The sequence below is a fragment of the Rhinoderma darwinii genome (genome assembly GCF_050947455.1).
Source record: "Rhinoderma darwinii isolate aRhiDar2 chromosome 11 unlocalized genomic scaffold, aRhiDar2.hap1 SUPER_11_unloc_8, whole genome shotgun sequence".
In the NCBI taxonomy this organism is placed as follows: Eukaryota; Metazoa; Chordata; class Amphibia; order Anura; family Rhinodermatidae; genus Rhinoderma; species Rhinoderma darwinii.
In genome coordinates this window covers 122826-150138 of record NW_027461860.1, presented here as the reverse complement: position 1 = coordinate 150138, position 27313 = coordinate 122826, and the positions used below count along the sequence as shown (strand labels likewise).

The 27313-nt window shown below is 43.3% G+C and overlaps 1 long non-coding RNA gene across 1 annotated transcript; it reads right to left on the bottom strand.

Moving 5' to 3' along the window:
- Positions 1 to 13984: 13984 nt before the first annotated feature.
- LOC142698088 (uncharacterized) lies at positions 13985 to 26189 on the bottom strand. Its single transcript, XR_012865679.1, has 3 exons — positions 25954 to 26189; positions 20032 to 20078; positions 13985 to 14109 (listed from the first exon to the last, which is right to left on the bottom strand). It is a non-coding gene; the product is annotated as an uncharacterized LOC142698088 (long non-coding RNA).
- Positions 26190 to 27313: the final 1124 nt, after the last annotated feature.

Below are 27313 nucleotides of genomic sequence, written 5' to 3'. Positions count from 1 at the left end.
ATGTGTGAAGCGTGTGTGTGTGTAGCGTGTGTGTAGCGTGTGTGTGTGTGTGTGTAGCGTGTGTGTGTAATCTTCAAAGACTAATGCTGCCCCTTCAGATTAGTATTTTTTATAAGTCCTCTTATCTTGTCATTTATTGTCTTTTTAACATTACAAGAAGCTTTTTCTAGTTTCATTTTAGGGTTTTTTAATACTTGTTACTGATAGGGTTATATTTTACAGTGTAATTACTTAAAGTACATGTAAAGCATTCCCATGTAGGGTCTGTATATTTATGTGACAATAGTTGCTCCCAGTCTATTTCCTGCTGCGCAGCCTCAACCGGGAGAAATTGCCCTTTTTAATATGCAGTCAGTGTTTTACCCTCCCAGCCTGTTTGCTTTTAAGGTTTTGTTCATGTGGAGTTTTTTGAAGGCAAAAAATTCTGCCTGGAAAAATCAGCTCCGCCTTTTCTTAAGTGGTTTTTTACCACAGGCGTTTTTTGACACGGTTTTTGATGCGTTTTCCTACGTGGTTCTTTATGGCCATTTTAAAGCGTTATTTTTATCTATTTCTTCAACAGGCAAAGGAAAAAAAAAACGCAAGCATTTTTTTTTTTTTTGCCTAAAACCGCTTAAAAACGCGTCAAAAACGGTCGCGGCCATTCACAGCATTTTTCCGTCTCTCATTGATTTCAATAGGGTTTTTTGAGGCGGAAAACAAATCTAGAAAGGTCATATCACATACGTAGTGGAACCATTATACCCGAATGTTTTCTCCTTCTTTAGTAGCGTACAACTCAAGTGCCAACTTCCATTACATGATAGTGTCTCAACAGGACTCTTTCTACAATAGATCTGGGGGTCGGCCAGTGAATACTTTTTCTCTACGTTCAGCTTAACAACAATACCAATGATGATGATGATGATGATGATATCCCTGCCTCTCTTCTATAGTAGTCTCAGTACATGTGTTAATATGATATCATTGATAAATGAATAATGAATTGAGTATTTCTCTAGCTGTGACCATCTCATGACTATCACCACATATGGAGCATCCTGCGCACTCACTATTACTAAGCCTCTCCATATTTCTCAGCATTTTCTGCTCCTTTACCCTGCGATCATATAGTCAGAAGTAACATATAAGTTCTCTCCTCACTGTTCAGACGTCATGGGTTTTCTGCTAGGATGGACACACCAGTATTTACAATGTGTCTCTTCTTCTAGATGTTTGTAGGAATCTTCTTGTAGCCAGGATCTCCTTCTCTGTGCTGGTTGGTGTCTTCTACATGTTGAAGGTGGTCATCTTCTAGGTATAGGCAGGAATCTTCTAGCTGCTAACTGGGGTCTACGTGTTGTCAGGACTCTTTAAAATCTCAAAGACTGGGATAAAGATCTCCTGAAAAAAAAACAAGAAAATATTTTGAGACAAAAAACGACAAATATATAACCTACAAAGAAATTGATGCTACCAAAAAAAAGTGTAGAAAATGGAAAACATCTTTATTGGAATAACAATGAAAAGCGACATGTCAATGCAATGAAATGAAAAAGACTCCACAAGACTCTACAGAAGAAAAGGACAGCTCATTGTGTGACTCACAAAGAAAATAATAATTAGATAAGACCCCATGGCTGCACAGACCTGCGTAATGTAGGTCATATAGAAATACCAAATGGTATGGAATAAACAACTATACAGTGCAAAAAAGCAGTCAGCGCATAAGTAAGAGCAAAAATGAATCAACTATTAACCAAGTATGGAGGGATATAACATACCCATAATAAGGTTGTTCAGGAGCACCAACACAGGGAGTGCCCACCCAGACGCACGTTTCAGCGCTAAATGCCTTCATCAGGGGGTGGCGCTGATAGTACACACACAGTATTTAAATGAACGCTAGCCAATGGTGCTTAAAGATATCCAGGTGATATATATATATATGCCCATAAATCAGATCAGTGCACTCACTGTTTACTATTGGTGGCAATATGTGGTCGAGTACATGGCCGGACTCCATAAACGGCAACAACGAGACACTGGGGCAGAAACACATCAGCGCGTCACCTGACGCGGTCACGTGTGTCAGCAACCCAGCGTGTCATGGGTGACGAATCGGAGGCCGGTCAATCACAACCAATCAGAATGCAGCCAGTGATTGAAGGCATGAAAAGCATTAAGAAGGATATTAACCCTGTACGGGCAGTCCAATAGCGATACACTTCATGTCTGCAAGTCTAAACCCAAAATACAGAGAGACAAGATAGTTATACAGATATATTGCACATGTATCATACAAATACATATAAATATATGGACACAAAGTGATGTGTGATGAAGAGCGTCAACGTGTAGGGAGTAATCAAGTGTGGAACATTATTATCAATTATAATGTGTGAAAAAAGACCAATATATACGTGCCAAAAGGAACAATCCAGTGCACGACCTGAACATAGTAGGGAAGTGACAGGTAAGAAATGATATTAAACACAATAAAGTGTTGTTTATATAGAACATGTGTAAGTAAAAGAGTGAAAAGGTAATAAATGTATGGTGACAAAATAAAAGAAATACAAAACGAAAAATAACATAGTGTGAATAGGCGTGTGCGATGAGAAAAGAAGAAAAAAACAACGTGTGTATTATGCATCAAAACATAAAATGGACTACAAGTGCCAGCACAAAGCAGATTTTAGTTACATGTCGATATATCTAATACAACAAGCCTCAAAGGTGCAGAATATAATATGCAGTGATCTGCAGACAGAGCCCGCTTTTCTATTGTCTGTGAAGATCATCAGAAGTAGGAAATCATTGTTGAGGATGAAGATCATGACAACCCGAAAATGGCACAGGTGACATAGTCAACACAGGCAGCGTAAAGCATATATCTAATCTGTATACATAAAGAAATGTAGATTAAAATAAGAACATAAAATCCAAAATACCCGACTACAAGCTTTGGTAGCACTCAGAGAAATGCAGCAACACCAATGTTCTCATTGACACCCCTTGGTTGTGTTGTCTTAAGCCAGGGGCGTAGCTAGGGGGGGGGCAGGCGGGGCATTTGCCCCGGGCGCAAGGGAAGGGGGGGCGCCGAAGAGCAGCTGATCGCTGCTGACAGGCGCCCCGTATGTAGGACACCTGCAGCAGCTTAGGAAGAGCCAGGAAATATAGGGCGTTCTGACTGGGGTCTGTGACAGCCATGGAGTGGACCAGTCCAGTCACCTGACCTCACGTCAGTGACATGAGGTCAGATGAACTCAGGTCAGGGGACAGGTCCACTCCCGTGCTGCAGCCTTCCAGCATCTGCCTCCACTCTGTGATCTGTGCTCTGCCGAGAAGCAGAGAGGAAGCTCCGCCCACAGCCCGTCCTCACCTGTTAGCATGGAGACATGGTGAGTGAGTGTGTGTATGTCTGTCTGTCTGTCTGTCTGTCTGTCTGTCTGTGTGTGTCTCTGTCTGTCTGTGTGTGTCTCTGTCTGTGTGTGTCTCTGTCTGTCTGTGTGTGTCTCTGTCTGTCTGTGTGTGTCTCTGTCTGTGTGTGTCTCTGTCTGTCTGTCTGTGTCTCTGTCTGTCTGTCTGTCTGTGTGTGTCTCTGTCTGTGTGTGTCTGTCTGTCTGTGTGTGTCTCTGTCTGTCTGTGTGTGTCTCTGTCTGTCTGTGTCTCTGCATGTGTTTGTCTCTTATATCTACTACATTATCTGTACTGTGTAGCAGAGCTGAGATTGTAATTTAGCACAATGTGTTATCTGTGATTTTACATAGGACTGCAGGGGACACAACTACATTATCAGTACTCAGAGAGTTATCAGTGTGCTATCCAGTGGCGTAACTACCGCCGTAGCAGCAGTAGCGGTTGCTACGGTGCCCGCGGCATGAGGGGGCCCGTGTCGCCCGCCGGCACGGCCCCCCCCCATGGCCGGAGGCTCCGCTAGCAGCCGCTATGGCTGCTACAGCGGGGTGCCACTGAACACTACGGCAGAGCAGGGAGGTATCTCCCCGCTCTGCCATTAAACAAAAGACATGTATCCCCTCTCCACAGGATATCCACAGGACAGGGGATACATGTGTGATCGCTGGCAGCGATAGGGAGAACGGGGGACTGAAAGTCGTCCCCCCAATGTTCTCCATCACAAACCTCGGACTTCTGGGGTCTGTGTCGGCAGCTCCGTAGAAATGAATGGAGCACCAGTCGCGCTTGTACGCATGCGTGACCAGCGCTCCTTTCATTTTAATTGAGCTGCGCAGACACCGGAAGTCCGAGGTTAGTCATGGAGAACATTGGGGGGGGGGACTTTCAGTCCCCCGTTCTCCCTATCGCTGCCAGCGATCACATATGTATCCCCAGTCCTATGGAGAGGGGATACATGTCTTTTGTAGGACACACTGTAGGTCGGATTTTTTGGGGAGAAGGGGCTGTATGGCGTTCCCTACAGGGGGGGGGCAGTATGACGTTCTCTACGAGGGGGGCTGTATGGCGTTCTCTACAAGGGGGGCTGTATTGCGTTAGCGCCAAACAGCCCCCCCTGTAGATAACGCCATACAGCCCCCCCCTGCAGGGAACACCCTACAGCCCCCCCCCTGCAGGGAACACCCTACAGCCCCCCCTGTAGAGAACGCCATACAGCCCCCCTGTAGAGAACGCCATACAGCCCCCCTGTAGAGAACGCCATACAGCCCCCCCTGCAGGGAACGCCATACAGCCCCCCTGTAGAGAACGCCATACAGCCCCCCTGCAGGGAACGCCATACTGCCCCCCCTGTAGAGAACGCCGTACTGCCTCCCCCTGCAGGGAACGTCGTACAGCCCCCCCTATAGGGAACGCCGTACAGCCCCCCCTATAGGGAACGCCATACAGCCCCCCCTGTAGATAACGCCATACAGCCCCCTCTGTCGATATCTACAGGGGGGGCTATAAAAAAGGCACTATCTAGAAGGGGGGGCTGTGTGTGACACCCAGGGGAGGGGGGGCCCCAGTCAAAAGTTTGCTATGGGGCCCAGTCTTTCCTAGTTACGCCCCTGGTGCTATCTGTAGTGTTATATCTACTACATTATCTGTACTGTGTAGCAGAGCTGAGATTGTAATTTAGCACAATCTGTTATCTGTGGTGTTACATAGGACTGCAGGGGACACAACTACATTATCAGTACTCAGAGAGTTATCACTGTGTTATCTGTGGTGTTACATAGGACTGCAGGTAACATCTACTACATTATCTGTAGTCAGAGAGTTATCACTGTGTTATCTGTGGTGTTACATAGGACTGCAGGTAACACTACTACATTATCTGTAATCAGAGAGTTATCACTGTGTGTTATCTGGGGTGTTACATAGGACTGCAGGTAACACTACTACATTATCTGTACTCAGAGAGTTATCACTGTGTTATCTGTGGTGTTACATAGGACTGCAGGCAACATCTACTACATTATCTGTACTCAGAGAGTTATCACTGTGTTATCTGTGGTGTTACATAGGACTGCAGGTAACATCTACTACATTATCTGTACTCAGAGAGTTATCACTGTGTTATCTGTGGTGTTACATAGGACTGCAGGTAACACTACTACATTATCTGTACTCAGAGAGTTATCACTGTTATCTGTGGTGTTACATAGGACTGCAGGTAACACTACTACATTATCTGTGCTGTGTACATATGTGCCTGTGTGGGTATATATGGGTCTGTTTGTGAATGTGTCTTTGTTCTTGTATATTTGTGTCTTTTATGTATTTGTATATGTTCCGGTCTGTGTAGTTATCTGCCGGTGTGTGTGTGTGTGTATATGTGTTTGTACGTCTATATATTTACCTGTATGTATATGTTCCTGTCTGTGTGTATGTATATGTGTCTGTACGTCTATATATTTACCTGTATGTATATATTCCAGATGTGTGTATGTATAAATATATATCTTTATGTATATACAGTATATATGTTCCAGCGTGTCCATATATGTGGTTAATTTTTGGTTTGTGTAGGGGGCGGCAATAGATAGTCCCGCACAGGGCGCCATACAAGTGAAGGCCGGCCCTGGCTGCACCGACCCTAGTCAGAAGGAACTCCGCCCCTGCCTGCGCCGCATGACCTCCTCGGCTTCTCCGGTAAGTCACACCAGGCAGAGCGGAGAGTGGTAGCGGTAGGCTACTGCTCACCGGTCTGTTCACAGTGTGGCGCTAAGTACAAGGGGTGGGAGTGTGCCGCTATCTACAGGGGGCTGTGTGTGGCCTCTTTAATTTATTTTCTTTTAATTTATTTTTATGTTAATTACATTCTAGATCTACGTCGCTTGTAAAATGTAGAAATGCTTTTATACTCGCGTTACATTAAAAAAATCGTGAAAAAAAATTACACCTCATTGATTGGTAGGGAAAGAAAACATGGCGAGGGGGAAGGAGATGTCGGGAAATAAGTTGGGGGGGGGGCGCCAATCTGAATCTTTGCCCCGGGTGCAGGAGAACCTAGCTACGCCTCTGCTTAAGCCTCCATATCCACCTGCATTCTGATTGCAAAAGCCTCTTTTTACATCTCGTCCTCGCATATCAGTATTGATGTGATCTATTCCCTTCACTCTCACAAGTCTAGAGTTACACGCATGATGTAGGTGAAAATGTTGTGGAATCGTCTTCAGCTGTTCCATATCCTCTACTGTTCTGGCATTTTCAATGTCTCTAACATGTTCTCTTACGCGAAAGCGCAATTCTCGGGTTCTCATGCCAATATACATTTTAGGGCAAGGGTAAGTTGCATGATAGATCACACCTGTAGTGCCACATGTAATTGCCCATGTGATCTTAACATTTTTCAACCCACTTGAGTCAACAAAACCTTGAGAGCGTTCAATATTAGGGCAACTAATACAGTCGCCGCAAGGGTTACAACCCCACTTAGGACCAATCTTTGCAAAACATTTACCCGGTTTTTCCACTGTTCGGTAACTGTGCACTATTGCGTCACGTAAAGAACGCGCTCTACATGGTGCAATAGCAAGAAAATTTGGTAGTACTTTCTGTAGAATTGGATCATTGAGGAGCATCGGCCAAAATTTGTTTGAGGTGTCCCTCATTTCTGACCAAATGATACGTGTTCGTAAATCTTACCTTAGGAGAAATTCCTTATGTTTAGTTACAGTTTGTAATAGCTGTGCACGAGGGGGAGCTGTGCACGTGGTCGTCAATAGGCTTTATTAACATTGCGGCGGCTGCAGCCCTGTTGAGCAAGTCTCCTTCTTAACTCAGTTGTGCGGTATTTGAAATCTTCATGAGTTGAACACATTTTCTTAACACGCAGTAATCGTCCAGTTGGTATAGCTTCGATGGTGTGGCGGGGATGTGAAGACGTGGCGTGAAAAAATGAGTTTGTTGATGTCTCTTTATGATGCAAATCTGTCTGGAGACAACCATTATGGTTCCTTTTAGTTAGTATGTCCAAAAAATCTATCTCAACGTGATTCCACTTGCATGTTAATTTAATGTTACGTGTATTATAGTTAAATACACTGATGAATTCCATTAATTCATCCGAAGTCCCCTGCCAGATCATGAAGATGTCATCAGTGAACGGGCCCAGAAAAGGAGCTGGTTCATTGATATCTCATGATCTGGCAGGAATAGGTCCCTCTCCCACAGCGCCAGGAACAGGTTGGCATATGAGGGTGCACAGGCTGCCCCCATTGCCGTGCCCTGGATTTGCAGGTAGAAGGACCCATTGAACGTGAAAAAATTGTGTTTGAGAACAAGGTCCGATAGGGTTAGCAACAACTCTGAAAAGTTTTCCTATATTGCTCATATGCAAAAAGGTGGCCACTGCATGCAACCCATCCGTATGCTGGATGCCGGTATATAGTGACTCAATGTCACAAGTTACCAAAATATGTCCGTCATCTAAATGAATCTCTTCAATTTTCAGCAACAAATCTGCAGAGTCGCACAGATACGAAGGTAGACATTCCACTAATGGTTTTAAATGGTGGTCGACCCATCTGCACACCTTCTGAGTTAACCCCCCGGTACACAATATAATTGGCCTACCTGGAAAGTCCTTATGAATTTTGGGTAGTAGAAAAGGTGTCTGTATTGTTGGCTCAGTCACAATCAGTGCCTCCATTAGGGACTTGGAGAGGACTCCGGCATCCATACCATCTTGTAGAATGTGGATCATCTTTGCTCTAAAGGATAATAAAGAATTGTATGTTCTACAACAAGTGGAGTTTTTTTTTTTTGTTTTTTTTTTAAATTGATGTATTTTGTTATTTTTCCAAACATAACAAACAAGCGAACAACAATTCAACAATATGTCCCATGGCAATAGCATCTCTGAACACTTATATCATTATTTTGCATATTATATAATCTACAATTTGTATAAATTACTTCAAATGATCCTAGTTGGAGCGAGGACAGAATTAGAGATTTTACCCCAAAGACAAATTGAAAAAGTGTCAATATTCATAGGAAATGAAACACACTAAATAAACCATAAAGAAGGGGGAAGGGAAGTATAGGGGGGAGGGGGAAGAGGATGGACACGTGTATCCCCATCGTTACCGCGATCCAATACAGATATTTAAGGAATCAGATCATGATTGGTGTCACACCAGACAGCTCATGTTCCAGATACCAAGTTGTGGAGCCAAAGCATGCAATCAGTTTTTGTTTTACATGAAGTGGTAAGAGAGGTATAAAGTTCTCCCACAACTCAAAAAAGGCTTCAGTTTTGTGCTCTTTTCGATGGGAGGTTTCCACCCAATCCATTCGGAAAAGATAAGATATATTTTCTAGGGAAATACGTTGTGTGGGGGGTGTATTATTTATCCAAACCTGGAGAATGGCCTTCCTAGCAGCCGCAGAGACATAGTATAAGAGTTGTTTGTGATGTTTCGGGATAAAGCGCATGGAAGGTGGCAGTATCCCAAACAGACTCCACTTTTGGGTTGAGGGGCATTGTATGGACAAGGTGTTCGACACAAAATATTGTATCTTTCGCCAAAAGTCAACAATAGTTGGGCATAACCAGAGACAATGTAATTGCGGTTCTCCACACTTTAAACACGAATGGTCAGAGGAGTTACCCATGAGAAAGCCCCTATAAGGGGACAAGTCAGCCCTATGGGCTATTTTAAAAGACATCTCCCAGGACATGGCTGATGGGAGGTATTTGGCAGCCATAGTTACAGATGATAGGACATCGTCATGAGTTATTTGATCTAAGTGGTCAACCCAGTAAGATACGCCTGATCTCGATTTAGTGTAGTCCAATGGTTGTCTTAAAACGTTATAATAGGTAGTGATTAGTCTTTTTCGGCATTGATGAGATGGAGTTAAGTGACAGAAGAAGTCATCCCAGTCTTGATCTTGTAAGTGTCTAATGACCTTGTGAGCATAACTACAGGCCTGCAGGTAATAAAATGGGTGTTGGCCCAAAAAATCATATTGTATACGTAGTTCATTAAATGAGTATGGAGGACGAGTGAGCATGTTAGTTATCTGATTAATACATGTCAACCCCTCCCCCCCAACCCATCCACGAAAAAACACATGGGGGTTGGCATTTTGGAAGTCAAAGTTATGGACCCAAGGAAGAAGTAGGAAAAATCTAGGGTTTAAACCTAAGTGTTGTCTGACCTTGGTCCATGTCTTCCAGGAGGACATGACTAGGGGGTTAGCCCGTTCATCAGGTGATAGAGCCGAGTAGGGAGTGTGTAAGAGGCATGTTAAGGAAATGGGTTTTGAAAATTGTTGGTCCAATGTAGAATCAGAAAAGCAGGAGCTATCAGTTATCCAATCTCCAATCACTTGTAGTTGAGCTGCCATATTGTATAAGTGAATCTGTGGAAAATTAATCCCTCCATTTTCATGATGTTGCTGCAATATGCATAGGCTCACTCTTGGTCTCTTTTGGTTCCAAATGTAGCCTCGAAAGAGAGTATTCAGCCGCCTAACGTCAACTGGTCTCATGTATATAGGCAAGGGTTGTAGTAAGTATAACAATTTAGGGAAGACAACCATTTTTAATAGATTAGCCCTACCTAAAAATGATAGAGTAAAGTGCCTCCAAGCCATGAGTTGGGATTCCAAATGTGCAATAATGGGATTAAGGTTTCGTTGATATAAATTTGATGGTTGTCTCGTGATGCGTACCCCCAAATAGGGAATGTAATCAGAGTTCCATTTAAATGCATGCTTCGAAGACGAGAGTGGCCTGGAGGGACCCTTAAGAATTAGGGCTTCTGATTTTTGTAGATTGATCTTGAAACCTGACAGGGCACCATAAATTGGGATATCCTGGAGGATTGGTTGTAAAGTAGAGGCAGGGTTAGATATGAAGAACAAAATATAATCTGCAAATGCCGATAGTTTAATTTGAGAATCTCCAATTTGTATGCCTTGAAAACATGCTAGGGACTGGAGATGACGGAGAAGTGGATCTAGGGACAAATTAAACAGTAACGGTGAGAGAGGGCATCCCTGACGCGTACCCCTGAAAATTGAGATAGGAGGTGAGTTAAGCCCATTGATGGTAAGGGATGTGGTAGAGCAGGCCTGTGAGCATGAAAGGAATGTTAGAAAGCGGTCTCCGAAGGCCCGGGACTGCAACACCGCTGTGAGAAATGGCCATGAAAAAGAGTCAAACGCCTTTTCCGCGTCAAGTCCCAGCAGCATGGTCACTGGGGAGGAGGGGTCTAGTGCAGACACCGTGGCTGCTACAGCCTGACGGATACCTTTAGTGGAATGGCTATTCCTTAAGAAACCCAGTTGGGTTGGGGCAATGATTGGTCCAAACATGGTTTGGAGGCGGTCGGCCAAAATCTTTGTTAGGAGCTTATAGTCTTGGTTTAAAAGGGAAATCGGGCGATATGAGGAAAGGAGGGTTGGATCCCTGTCAGGTTTGGGAAGCAATATGGTCCTGGACTCATGAAAGTTAGGCAGGTCAATCTCCCCACTAAATATGGCTTGTAAGGTCCTCGTCAATGTCGGTGTAATATCTGGCAAAAGTTTGTAGTATTCAGCCAATAGGCCGCCAGGACCCGGCGTTTTATTATTGTGTAGCTTAGAGATTGCTAAAGCAACCTCCGCCTCCGTGATATCACTATTTAAAAAGTGGAGTTTTTTTAATTGGCGATTTGCTTTATAAATATACATCTGGCGTGGCCAAAATACCACATTTCTGCCTTTATCGGCAGGTTTTACTACCACATCATGCCATGATATAATCCTCTCCAAGCTCTCTCTCTGTCTCTCTCTGTCTCTCTCTCTCTCTCTGAACTCGTCAGATTGTCATTCTTAATTTTCCTTGGAATGTTTTGCTAATCTTCAGAGACTAATTTGGCAAAAAGATCTACTGCGGGGCAAATAGACAACGGGGGGGATTTTGTAGATTTGGTTCTAATACAGATATGAATCTTACCTTCTGATATTCCCTCTTCTTGGTGAAAGAGTTTCTCAAATATTCACAATGTTTCTTGTTCCTCAACTGTCACAAATAAATTGTCTTCCTCTTTAAAATACCATTTCTTAAAGATCAAAGATTGTCCAAAACATTGCAGATCTTTTACTGCTGAGAAAAGATCAAAACAGGAGGTGGGAGAAAAGGTCAAGACTTTGTCCAACAGTGTGATGTCACCTATAGATAATTGATGCATAGAAATGTTAATGACCTTCTTGTGATGTCTTGGATTTTGTTCCAATCCCTTATTCATTTTTCTCCTACTGTTGGACGACTGATTTTAGTATCTTGGTAAGTCACGGGTAGACCTCACGCTACTACATAATGTCATATCATGGTGACCGCTCTGTGATGACAAAGATCACATAGAAGAGGAAAGACTCAGTGATTCACCATCTTGTCTCCGATTCCATCAATATATTTTCTTCTGTTGAAAATCATTATTATCACATATCAATTTCTTTGTTTTTCTGCGCTCCATTTATTTTCTCCAGACGAGGCATTGTTGATCCAATTGCATTTTAAATGTGTCTAAATTCTCTTTGGACATCTCTGCTTTTAATTTTTGCTGGATCTTTTCCAGCTCGTTATCCCTGTTTTCTAATGAGGTGTTATTGAGTCCAATAAGACGCTCCATCACTTTAAATGAACACGCACTGCAGTTCTCCTCCCATTTAGATGGAAAATTCACATCTTCAGTTGGAAATGATGGGCAAACTTGTATGCGTAACCCCCTCGGTATAAGGTTCCGTTGGAGATAATTTGCTAGGAATGCTCGGTTCCACCAAACTTTCATTCTTTTATTTACAAGGCTTTTGAAGGAGTTCTGTGGCTCCCTAATATTTATCTGACTGCCAACACCTGTGGCTGTGGAGTCATCTTTAACCAGCCATGACTGTTCTCTGGCTCGAAAATCCATAGTTGGGTTTCTGGCACTATCTGTAAAAGTACAGAGAACAAACTGATAAATAATCCAAAAAGACAGCGAGGATCTGAAATCCCAAATGCAGGTGCACGGCATTTATTACTAGTAAGGGGGGATCCTAGGGTGAAGTCCTGAGCACATCAATATATATATATGTATAGAAGGTAGAAATTCGAGGCACTCACCGCTGTTTCTGTAACTCCCGACCATGTCATCAAGAAGTGACCGGGAAGCAGCATGAGCACAAAAAGCTAGCACTGGGTTTGGGGGCAGCGGCGGATCATCGTTAGGAAGGCTCGGGCAGCCGACCAAGGCTCCCAGGGGGCCCATGGCTGCCAGGCCCATAACATTTATTGGCTGGGCTGCACGGGCCCCCTCAAGCCCATTGGCGCCTAGCACTGGAGGGGGCCCCGATGCTAGCGACAGCCACATTCACTTGTATCTGCATCCTCAGGACGCAGATATGAATTAATGATATAGGCTGCAGGCCAAGTTAGGACTGCAGCCTCTAAGGTGCTGGGAAGACTCCCTGGGCAGGCTGCAGTGATGACGTAACTGCATCACGCTGGTATGAGCATGCGTTCTGCCTGGAGACAGTGCAGCGCACCGTCCGTCGCGGGAACGGGGCAAGGTAAGTACAATGTTTTGTTTTGGAGGGCTATGTGGCAATATACAGGGGGGTGATTGCTGTGTAGCTCTACATACAAGGGGAGGGGGGATATGTGGCACTATATACAAGGGGAGAGGGGGCTGTGTAGCACTATATACAAGGGGAGGGGCTATGTGTGTGAAGCTATCTACAGGGGCTGTGTGTGTGGCGCTATCTACTGGGACTGTGTGTGTGACTATCTACAAGGGCTGTGTGTGATGCTATCTACTGGGGCTGTGTGTGTGACTATCTACAGGGGCTGTGTGTGGCGCTATCTACAGGGGCTGTGTGTGTGGCGCTATCTACAGGGGCTGTGTGTGTGGCGCTATCTACAGGGGCTGTGTGTGTGTTGCTATCTACAGGGACTGTGTTTGTGGCGCTATCTACAGGGGCTGTGTGTGTGGCACAATCTAGAGGGGGCTGTGTGTGGTGTTATCTAAAGGGGGCACTGTGTATGTGGTGCTTTACTTTACATTCTGTGAGTCACTAGATTTATAGAGAATCTGTCTCCTCTCCTGACATGTTTTTTATAGGAAATCCTTGTCTTTCACAAAATATATTTGTGCAGTCCAGGACTGATAGACAAATGTGTGTTACCATTCCCCTTGTCAGGAGGATGTGTCCCTGCACAGTGTGATACTGTCAGTATGTAGGGACGCAGCCCTTTGACAAGGGGAATCGTAACACCCATCAGTTAATGCTTGCACAAAAAGGTAGTGTTAACAATAGTTGTGGCGCGGCAGGGCGGCGGAGGAGTAGGGGGGCCCAAGTTTGGGTAACAGCCCAGGGCCTATGGCCTACTTAATCCGCCACTGTTTAGGGGGCCTCGTTCTGGAGATAGGCGCCGGTCACAGAGGTGGGACTCCCATCTATCTGACATTTATGACATATCCTGTGGAGATGTCATAAATGTCCTTCATGGGAAAACCCCTTGAAGGGGATAGACAAATCTTACCTGTCCATACAGAAGTGACATTAATACATTGGGAGGAGCTTTTAGTTGCCGGTTAGTTGTCCGTTCTACGATGGTTGGAAACCGAACAGTTTCTATGGCGATGACGTAACATGGGAGCCCTGCATGTTGTCCAGTGGGAGCGGAGTCTGTTTAGAAAGAGAGAAATCCAATATTTATTATAATATTACAGGAAAATGTATAGTAGGGGATAATGTTTTATCCATACCACCTTAAAAATCCTGATTAGAGAGCGGACCCTGTCCCATATATACTTATAACTGAACAGTACATTATATACAGTATATATGAGGACAGTAAGGAGGGAGTACAGTATATACAGTGAGGACACACTCCATACATATAACAGAACAGTACATTATATACAGTATATATGAGGACAGTAAAGAGGGAGTGCAGTATATACAGTGAGGACACGTCCCATATATATACATACAACTGAACAGTACATTATATACAGTATATATGAGGACAGTAAGGAGGGAGTACAGTATATACAGTGAGGACATGCTCCATATATACATATAACTGAACAGTACATTATATACAGTATGAGGACAGTAAAGAGGGAGTACAGTATATACAGTGAGGACACGTCCCATATATACATATAACTGAACAGTACATTATATACAGTATATATGAGGACAGTAAAGAGGGAGTACAGTATATACAGTGAGGACACGTCCCATATATACATATAAGTGAACAGTACATTATATACAGTATGAGGACAGTAAAGAGGGAGTACAGTATATACAGTGAGGACACGTCCCATATATACATATAACTGAACAGTACTTTATATACAGTATATATGAGCACAGTAAGGAGGGAGTACAGTATATACAGTGAGGACACACTCCATACATATATACATATAACAGAACAGTACATTATATACAGTACATATGAGGACAGTAAAGAGGAAGTGCAGTATATACAGTGAGGACACATCCCATATATATACATACAACTGAACAGTACATTATATACAGTATATATGAGGACAGTAAGGAGGGAGTACAGTATATACAGTGAGGACATGCTCCATATATACATATAACTGAACAGTACATTATATACAGTATGAGGACAGTAAAGAGGGAGTACAGTATATACAGTGAGGACACGTCCCATATATACATATAACTGAACAGTACATTATATACAGTATATATGAGGACAGTAAAGAGGGAGTACAGTATATACAGTGAGGACACGTCCTATATATACATACAACTGAACAGTACATTATATACAGTATGAGGACAGTAAGGAGGGAGTACAGTATATACAGTGAGGACATGCTCCATACATATATACATACGACTGAGAAGTACATTTTGTTTCCGGACAGTCTGCAGGATATTTATGTAGTGGAGCCCCCAGCAAGGCACCACCGTTTTACAACCCCTCCGACCTGAATATGTGTAGATAAGGGACCCCAGCAGATCCCTTGTTAGGTCCATGTAGAAGCTCAAACACTTCATGGTCCTTAAAGGGAATGTGTTGCCAGAAAAACATGTTTTTTTTTTAAAAATTAAACATTTAGTGTGTGGGTGATTAACCATTGTTCACATTTTTTTTATTTTTTTCGCGAGTCAGGAAATATTATAAATTATTTCTAATTTATAATACTACCCATTTTTGGTCACTAGATGGAGCTAGTTCCCAAAATTGCAGCATTGCAACATTGGGTTAAAAGCCCTCGCTCTAGTGAGCTCTCAGCATCCCCCCTCCTTTATCCTGGCTAGTGCCGGGATAAACGAGGGGTTTGAACGGTGTAACCTCCTACACTGTGTGTCGCCATTTTTTGAGCTAACACACAGCGTAGTAGGTTTACATACAGTAGTAAACACACAAACACGAACATACATTGAAAGCTCTTACCTGCTCCTGCCGCCGCGGCTCCCTCCGGCCCGTCCGCTCCGTTTGCTGCCGCTGGTCCAAGTGCACAAATCCGGAAGCCGCGACCGGAAGTAGTAATATTACTGTCCGGCCGCGACTTCCGGTCCACAGAAAAATGGCGCCGGACGGCGCCAATTTCGAATTGGACTGTGTGGGAGCGGCGCATGCGCAGTTCCCACACAGACGCCGTACACGGAAGTCAATGGGACGGGAGCCGTTCACAGTCCCTATGGGACTGTGGCTGCCGTATTCCATGTCTGTATGTGTCGTTAATCGACACAGACAGAAATGGAACAAAAAATGGCAGCCCCCATAGGGAAGAAAAAGTGTAAAAATAAGAAAAAGTAAAACACAAACACACAAATGAATATAAACGTTTTTAATAAAGCACTAACATCTTTAACATATAAAAAAATAATTTGTGATGACACTGTTCCTTTAAGAATAAGATGGGGGTGATGCATTGTCACAGGCACAACTAGAGGTACAGGCCTGGTTATCCATATTTGTGCCCCCGAGTGGCCACTATTTTACCACTGATCTCTATAAAATGGCAAGATAATAGGGATTTTCCGGTTTCATGTAACTAGATGCTTAAATTTCGTATAATGAAAAGTTCGGCAACTTACTAATTCCTCAGCATTTTTAAGATATCTGTTTGGGGTCAGTGAATGTGAATATTCTTTTTTATATCCAGGAACATGCCTGATATTTCTCGCAGCTGATAGTTTGCTACAATTGGATCCATTCTAGGTCAGGATTTTCCTCACTGTTTCGGCTATTCATGCCCGCCGGCTTACTCTCTGCTCCGTAGAAGTTCCAGATTTGGGGGTGGGTTGTTGTTAAGGGCAGATGGGTGAAATGTCCCAGGCCCGCTTGCTTCATCATCTTGATACATACAAGCAGAGCAGCCCCAGGCTACTGCACATGCCCAAAAACGTCTTGTATTATTCCATGTGCAGCACTGGGTGGGTAGGGGGCAAGTGCCAAAAGAACGTTTACCCAACCGTGCACCACAGATAGAGGCTGCCATTGGGGTTGCATACGGTTTATTTACTTACAGACGCAAATCCTATAAACCTAGAAATTCACATTACTGATGTCAGCTTTCTGTCATTTAACCACTGGGTGACATACATTTACAGCGCCATGCAGTTAGCACAAAGAACCGTAAATGTACAGTACTTGGATGGTGCGGGAAATAGCGTAGAACCCGGAACGTTACCCCTCAGTTGCTGTGGTCAATAGTGGGGCATCTATGTGGGTAAACAGATGGCGGGGGCTTCCTCTGTCACCATCAGCACAATCGCAGGTTTCTGATAGGTGCCATGGCAACCGGGGGCCTAAACAAGGCTCCCAGGTCTGCCATGTGTGAATGCTTATAAAGCCATGCCATTATGTACTCAACGCCTTTGTTGCAGAAGTTTTGTTGCGTTACTGGTTGCCCTTGGATCCGACCAAAACCCATTCCTCTGGCTATGGTCGGGAAAAGACACATCCCGACCTTAGTATGGCTTTGTGGTCGCTTTCAATGTTCTCATGAACGCGCTTTATTTCGTTTGCACTCCGGAACATCCAATTATTCCCGAGTGCTTGGTGTGACTACCAGCCTGTAGCTGCAACTGCGCATGCGCAACAGTAGCGCTGCCCAAGTCCTCGCCTGCACCCGGGAACCGGCGACTGTTCCCGAGTGCTTCTACGAAACTTGCATTTCAGCAAGTCTGTATGTACCCGGGAACCGGTGACTGTTCCCAAGTGCTTATTCTAAACCTGTATTTCAGCGTGCGCTACTGCTCATGCGCAGTCACATCGCTGTAGAGGACTGTATGTACCCGGGAACCGGCGACTGTTCCCAAGTGCTTATTCTTAACCTGTATTTCAGCGTGCGCTACTGCTCATGCGCAGTCACATCGCTGTAGAGGACGGTATGTACCCGGGAACGCTAGAAACCAGCCAGATAATTATCAGTAATTAATAATAATATTAATTACCAGTCCTCTGATTCCTCCATTGCCGCTGACTGGTGGATTCTATATTTTGCTTCTCTTCACTTATAGACATCTAGAAAAGAAAGAGGTGCTATAATACGTTCCTGGTATATGCTATAGATGTACTGGATCAGTAAAGAGATGTTAGTTTCTCATAAAACTCATGCCTGGTTTCTCATAAAACTCAAATCATTTTTAAGGGGCAATTAAATCCGTTCTGGGGTACATTCTGCGGAGCCAAACTAGAGATCCCACCTCAAGTCTTCCTATCCAAGAGGTCGCACCGACCACCCCACCCTGACTAGAAGCCACAAGTATCATAGAATTGTCCCTGACCACAGCCCCTAAATTATTCACCAATCACACCAAAGATCAGATGTCTAGAAGAAATAGCGCTCTCCTTCACATCTGTATAACAGAAAACCATTCTACAATCTATTCACTGGACCATTTACATCTCATTTATAACATGGGCCTAAGTGTGGCCTAGAGAGGACACCAAATATCTAATATCATCCATCAGGAAAAATATTACACATTCAATAGAGACCTCACATGCGCCAAGTTATGACACAAAGTGATATCACTAGTAGAGAAAATAGCCGAACACTGACTTGTGACTTCTGGCCAAATCACTAGAGAGGAAAAGAAAAGGAGACGCGTCAACTAAACTGCGCCATTCACAGCAAAAATATTAAAACCCTGCCCACACAAACCCTACAAAAATGAGCCTTATTTCAGGGGAGACTTTCATGGACACAGCTGATAACCAGAAAGATTGTGTAACATACTGACAAACAAAATATACTGGGCTCGATAACGTCATTGTCATTACACATAGGGATTTCTACATCAGGAACACCTCAAATAATGATGATATCTTGTTACTAGCCGGGAGGTAAGGGGCGTCTGGCTGCAACATTTATCACCCCATTCATCGCTACTTTTAAAATGGTGGATCTGATGGCAAGTAGAGTGTCCTTCCTTACCCTGGCATTTTATAGGAGTTCTTCCCATCTTAGACATTTATGGCATACATCAGAGCTGGACCCGCCATAAATGTCTAAGATGGAAAAACCCCTTTAAGCTGCACACTCGTCTGTAATAGATGAAACACTACTCTATGGCCAGAGGTAGACAACTGACTGTTAGAACGTCCAAACGTCCTCAAGAATATCCTCCAAGAACAAGAACTCCAGAAGAAAACTCTTCTGCAAACAGCAACCAAACCGCATCTGACCGGGGAAATCCAACTCAAAATCACTTTATTACCAGAACTGTATGAATTATTTCTATCACACCTACTTTACTTAGTCATAATACTTTCTATAGGAGTTTTATCAACATTTCGGCCCCATTCACATGGCCGTGCCCATAATTACGGCCCGTGATTGTGGGCATGGCCAGCTGCCGATGGCCGCGGGCCGCAGTTTCGGGCCGTGCTCTCATACAAAGTATGGGAGCACGGCCCATAAAAAACGAAACGTAGGACATGCTCCATACTTCACGGCACGGTTCTACGGCACAGACAGCTATCCGTAGCGATACGGAAAGGTGTCTGCGGCCAATAGAACCAGGCGGTTCTGTTTTTTTACAGTCATGTGCATGGGGCCTTAAATTGTTACTAAACATAGTGACATGTCAGAAGTTTTGATCGGTGGGAGTCCTAGCACTGAGACCCCCCACTTATTGCTAAAATGAAGCAGCAGAAGCGGCAGGGTGAGCGATGTACTGCTTTGTTTCTGATCGTCTTCCCTCGGAAAGTTGAGCAAACGGTGTACAGACTCAAAGTTTCCATTTAGTCCGTACAACGCTCGCTCAGTTTTCCGTGGAAAGCCAATCAGAAACCATGCGGCACAGCACTCACCCAAGTGCTTCTGCCGCTTCGCTGTAGCAGTCGGTGGGGGTCTCAGTGCTGAGACCCCCACTGATCAAAACTTCTGCTATGTCACTTTGATATGTTAAAAGTTTAGTTACACTTTATCAGCCTCACACAAGACTAAAAACATACCTTTACCGAACTGCCCCATGGCAATCACAATACCTAAACGGCTCCAACGCCAGTCACAAAGTCCTATAAATTAATCAGTTCCGCGTTTTTTTCTGCCACCCATTGAATTCAATGAGGGGTCAGAGGCCGTGTGAACCGACCTGTGGAGCATTCACCATCTTGATTCTCTGAACTTGGAAATAGACACCTATAAAAGAAAAAGAAGGAGGTGTGAGAATACATTCCTGGTAAATGCTATCGATTTCTATATAACGTCGATGTCTGTAAGAAATCCATGAAATAAGATGTTACTGCAGCGTGTCATCCTACAACTACAATCTATCCGGATACTTACCAGTCGCTGATACTAATCATAAAGGGGGCAATTTATTAACACTGGTGTTTTATACACCAGTCTTAATAGAAAAAAAATTGAACGTAAAGTGCGACACATTTATTAAGAGGCAAAAGCATTTTAATAAATGTGTTGCATTTTTCTGCTGGGCCGTGCGGTAAAATTGTGCAGCAATGACCACACCATGCGCCATAGCATCCCTCCCACGTCTCCCATAACATAAAAAAACACATACTCACCTCACCGCTCTTCTTCTCCCCTCCATCTCGTCATCATTTCAGCGCCGCTCATACATAGTCGATGCTGAGAAGTGTCAGAGCCATATATGCAGGAGCGGATTACAATGAGGGAAATGTGGGCACTTGCCCAGGTCCCGAGGCTGAAGGGGGACCAGTTCGCCCCGGTTTTCCCGAACTGGTTGTTAAAATTACAGCTGGTTCAGAGAACCGGGGTGAAACAGGACTTCTTACCCAATTGTATCTGTGTCCTTAGGATGCAGATACAACTGATTACTATTGCACTGGCTTTTTTTCTGTGGGCAGCATTGGGGCAATATCTACAGGGCACTCTATTTACACTGGGCAATATCTACAGGGGGCATTTTGACTGGCGCGATCTACAGGGGGCAGTGTGACTGGCACTATTTACAGAGGGTATTGTGACTGGTGCTATCCACAGAGGTTATTGTGACGGTCATTATTTACAGAGGGCATTGTGACTGGCGCTATCTACAGGGGGCATTGTCACTGGCGCTATCTACAGGAGGCATTGTTAGTGTGTGTGGTGTTTTACTTTACAGTGTTTGACACAATTGAATTAATGGAGACAGAGTATGGAGCTATTATATTCAGAGACACAGAGTATAGTACTATTATAGTCAGGTGCATAGAGTGTGGCACCATGAGAATTTTATCTTCGTTTATAGGTGCGGAAATGTTGGAAAAGTGAGGAGCCGAAGACATCTGACCGGCAAACTCTGCAGAAATGGTCTGTGGCTGGGAGAAGTCATCATAGAGGTCTGGTCCCCATGGAGAAGAAAAGAGAAGAACAACGAAAAAGAATCGTCACATGTGAGTCACTCAATGTAAATGTTTATTCTCCGTGACTGATCAGTACTGTAGTCACACCCATTATCTCACTGCAGATCATACAGTATCGTTCCCTTTTGTGAAACAACAACTTCCAGCATATCCTAACCATTGTTCTGGCTATATTGGGAGCAGAAGTTTAAGGTCAAACAAACTTATATGGCAAGGGTTAAACTGAATTTGCAAATGATCTCTGTACCGAGCTGTATTTGTGCTCGTGCTATATTTATGCATTGAGCTTGGTTCTGGTGCTGTATATATGTACTGAGTTTTGTTCTGGTGCTGTATATATGTACTGAGTTTTGTTCTGGTGATGTATATATGTACTGAGTTTTGTTCTGGTGCTGTATATATGTACTGAGTTTTGTTCTGGTGCTGTATATATGTACTGAGTTTTGTTCTGGTGATGTATATATGTACTGAGGTTGGTTCTGGTTTTGTATTTATTTATTGAGCTTAGTTGTGGCACTGTATATATATGTACTGAGCTTGTTTCTGGCAGGGTATATATGTACTGAGCTTGGTCCTGATTTTGTATTTATGTAATGAGCTTGGTTCTGGTGTTGTGTTGATGTACTGAGCTTGGTTCCGGAGCTGTATTTATGTACTGAGCTTTGTTTTTGTGCTATATTTATGTACTGAGCTTGGTTCTGGTGCTGTATTTATGTACTGAGCTTGGCTCTGTTGTATATATGTACTGAGCTTGGATCTGGGGCTGTATATTTGTACAGAGCTTGGTTCTGGAGTTGTATTTATATTTAAATGATCTCTGTACCAAGCTGTATTTTTGCTGGTGCTGTATTTATGTATTGAGCTTGGTTCTGATGATGTACATATGTACTGAGGTTTGTTCTGGTGCTGTATATTTGTATTGAGCTTGGTTCTGGTGTTGTATTTATATTCAAATGATCTCTGTACCAAGCTGTATTTTTGCTGGTGCTGTATTTATGTATTGAGCTTGGTTCTGATGATGTACATATGTACTGAGGTTTGTTCTGGTGCTGTATATTTGTATTGAGCTTGGTTCTGATGATGTACATATATACTGAGCTTGGTTCTGGAGCTGTATTTATGTACTGAGCTTGGTTTTTGTGCTGTATTTATGTACTGAGCTTGGCTCTGTTGTATATATGTACTGAGCTTGGATCTGGGGCTGTATATTTGTACTGAGCTTGGTTCTGGTGTTGTATTTATATTTAAATTATCTCTGTACCGAGCTGTATTTTTGCTGGTGCTGTATTTATGTATTGAGCTTGGTTCTGATGATGTACATATGTACTGAGGTTTGTTCTGGTGCTGTATATTTGTATTGAGCTTGGTTTAGGTTTTGTACGTATGTACTGAGCTTGGTTCTGGAGCTGTATTTATGTACTGAGCTTGGTTCTGATGTTGTATTTATATACTGAGCATGGTTCTGGTACTGTATTTATGTGCGGAGCTTGGTTCTGCGGCTGTATATATGTACTGAGCTTGGTTCTGGTGCTGTATATATGTAGTGAGCGTGGTTCTGGGGCTGTATATATTTACCTTATCTTAAGGTAAAAATATATGTTAAATCTACTTTTACCTTAAGAGAAGGTAAGTGTGTACAGTAAAAACTAAACCCAAAAAAACATGGAGGAAGCTCAGTTTTCTCAAATTCAACCATTACATGGTACTTTAAATGGTGCCTAAAAAACTACAACTCCTCTCGCAAAAAAATAATCCTTCACACACCACTCCATTGACGTAAAAATAAAAAAGTTATGACTCTAGGAAGGTGAGTGACAAATGAAAAATGGCTTGGACTATAACCTCTTCAGGCCGAAGCCATTTTAATAGAGTTTGAGGGCTTATTTTTTATGGGAGGAGTTGTAGTTTCTATTAGTAGCATCTAAAGTACCATACAATGCACTGGTAAACGGGAAAAAAATTATTTGCGTGCTGAAATTGGAAAAAACTGTGATCCCTTCATGGTTTTTTGGGTTTCGTTCTTACAGATTTCACCGTGCTCGTAAAAATGAAAACGGAACTACATGCTGTGGCTCAATACGATTGCGGAGATACCAATTTATACAGGTTTTCTTAAATGATACTACTTTCAAAGAAAAAAAAACTTTTTGTTAAAATTTTTTTTTTTGTGTAGCCACATTCTAAGAGCCGTACGGTTTTTATTTTTTCATCGATTGAGCGGTGTGATGCGTATTTTTTGTGGGACGAGCTCAAGTTTTTATAGGTACCATTTTTTGGGTTCACCATGCGCGTTAAATAACGCTATTTTTTAATAGTTCAGAAACAGCTATACCAATTTTGTTAACTTTTTTTTATTTTTTACATTACTTTAGAGGAAAACTGGGAAAATGTGTTTTTTTTTACTTTTAATTTGTTCTTTTTTTCCTTACTAAAAACTATATTTGCCTTTTTTTTGCTAGGGGACATGAACCAGCGATTGTTAGATCGCTTGTACAATACACTGCAATACTAATGTATTGCAGTATATTGTCATTTCCACAGGCTTCTGTTAAAGTGCAGCTATACGTTTAACAAACTTCTGACATGTCATAGTGACGTCAGAAGTTTTGATTGGTGGAGGTCCAAGCACTGAGACCCCACCTATCGCTAAAAGTACGGAGCTGAAGCGCTCGGTACGGGCTCTTAGACTTTCCCCGATACATTGGTTTCCGGAAAAAGCCGAACAGACATGAAGCGGCTGAGCGCTCACACGAGAACTTCAGCTGCTTCATTCTAGCGATTAGTGGGGGTCTCAGTGCTCGGACCCCCACCAATCAAAACTTCTGACATGTCACTATGACATGTCAGAAGTTTCTTAAACGTTTAGCTACACTTTAAGCCCTGCCACATGCAGGGCTTAGGAGAGGCAGAGTGAAGGCAGTCTTGGGGGCCTTCATTAGGCCCTGGGCTGCCATGACAACCATAGTGACCCAGCGATCTCATTGCGGGTGGGGGTGACGAGCTGTCAGAGGGGGCCGCCCCCTTTTTTTAACACCTCAGATGCTGCCGTCGTGATTGACCACAGCATTTGAGGGATTAAACAGCCAGAAATCAGCGCGATCACTGTTTCTGGCCGTTAGTCCCGGGTGTCATCTGTAATACACAGCTGACAGCCGCAGCGTATGGTGCACGCACAGCGCGTGAGCGCTCCATACATCACCCCCCGCACTATGACATATCTGACACGTCATTTTGCGGGAAGCAGTTAAGGGGTTGAACAACAGGAACTGGTTCTTTAAGGTTCTATTCACGCACAGAAGATGATTTTTTCCGGAAACCCCAAACAATTTAAAGCTCCTGACCTCTTTAGGGTCCCAATGTATTCTGCTTTCTCTCTTCTGTAATGGCTCTTTCTGCTTTTACAGAGAATTCTAAACTGTGCCAGATCTGCGAGGTCCAGTGCGGGCCTCTACCTTGCTATGCCCCATGGAGTGAAATACACGTTAGCGAGGAGCTGGCGTAGATTTCCACTATAATTTATGCCACTTTTCTGGGAGAATCATAATAAATTTGTTGGCTCAGTGGCCACGCCCCTTTCCCCTCGACCACGCCACATTTCTACAAAAGTGTGGAAAGTGGCACAAAAAAAAGAGCAAAAATTGCAATTTGCATAAAAAATGCGACTTTTAATCCCTTTTGCGACTTTTCTACGCCTGGCGTAGAAGAGTTGATAAATGATCCCCCCCCCCTTAGTGTCCTATGTCTCTGTGTTCTTCTCCTGCCTGTCGTCCTCGCCTTCCTTACAGCTGTACTAGTGACTGGACCGTGAAGTAACAATCATTGCCAGATAGAACGTCAGGTCCGCTCATTGTATAATATTACAATAGAGGATGAGGAACGCTTCTTGGGAAGGTCCTTGTATGAACATTACAAGTTGTAGAGTCATTTACTGCTTCACATAAGCTGAAAGACTTTCCTCCGGTTCTGTCCATATTTCATGGATTTCATGACTAGATGTCACATTAGAAAAGCTCTTAGCTGCCATATTTGCGCTCACTTATATATAAACACCGTCAGGGCCGGCCTTAGGTTGGATGGCGCCCTGTGCGGGATTCTCTTTTGCCGCCCTCCACAAACCAAACATTAACCACATATATAGACACATACTGGAACATATATACTGTATATACATAGAGGGACATATTTAGACAAGCAGGCAAATATATATATACATATTCTGGAATATATACACACACACACACACACACACACAGGAACATATATACAAACACACATTCACATACATACCCATATATACACTGTGCAGATAATGTAGATGTCACCTGCAGTCCTATGTAACACTACAGATAACATAGTGATAACTCTGATTACAGATAATGTAGTAGTGTTACCTGCAGTCCTATGTAACACCCCAGATAACACACAGTGATAACTCTCTGATTACAGATAATGTAGTAGATGTCACCTGCAGTCCTATGTAACACCACAGATATCACACTCTGATAACTATACCCACACATATATACACACAGAGGCACACATATATACACACAGAGGCACACATATATACAGACAGAGGCACACATATACACACTAACATAGAGACATATATACACATATATACACACACACATACTGGAACATATACACACACGAACACAGAGACATACACACACATAGACACTTACATCTCTCCTTGCTGACAGGATCACAGGTTTCTTGCAGGACGGGCTGTGACGGAGCTTCCTCCTCTGCTCTTGCTCCTCGGCTCTTGTTTCCTCCATGTGTGTAACAGAATAGGGGCAGAGCCCAGTGGTGCCCCCTACATGCTGGGAGGGTGCAGCGCCCCGTGCACTCGTACAGGTCACACACACCTAAGGCCGTCCCTAAACATCGTCTCTTACACAGATCTCAAGTCTCTCACTGTCTATTATCCACTCAACTGACACCAACCGACACCTGCAGTTCTATGGAGACGGCTGGTGCAGAGGAGCTCTGAGGATGGGATCATTCAAAGCGTCCAATCAGAAGCTGCCAACTGGTTTGTACCACTAGGTAAACTACAAGGGTAGGCTCGGACCAAACCAATGACGGTTTTTGTGTTTGTTTTAATAAAGCAACAAGCGGTTCTATGTTATACATTATATATATATATATATATATCCAAAAAAGAGAACGTGAAGCAGCACTCAAATAAAGTGAATTTATTCATCCAACATGGAACCACAACGTTTCACCTCCTCTATGAAGGCATTTTCAAGTCACTTTATTTGAGTGCTGCTTCACGTTCTCTTTTTTGGATATCTAACACATAAGGAGAGGTCACTCCTTTATTTTTGAAGCTTTGTACCAGCCTAGTCAGGCATTTGTTCACAGTGCTGCTCCAATCCTCTGCTTTTATCTATATATATATATATACACACACACACACACACACATACACACACATACACACACACATACACACACACACACACACACACACACATACACACACACACACACACACACACACACACACACACACACACATACACACACATACACACACACACACACACACACATACACACACATACACACACATACACACATATACACACATACACACACACATACACACACACACACACACATACACACACACACACACACACACACACATACACACACACACACACACATATACACACATACACACACACACACACACACACACACACACACACACACATACACACACACACATACACACACACACATACACACACACACACACACACACACACACCTGCACACACACATACACACACACATACACACATACACACATACACACACACATATACACACACACATACACACATACACACATACACACACACATACACACACACATACACACATACACACACACATACACACACATACACACACACACACACACATACACACACACACACACACACACACACAAATAAATGTGTGTGGAAAGGAAATGATTTATTCCATCTCAAACAGAAAAATATTGACATTACAGATTTAGGC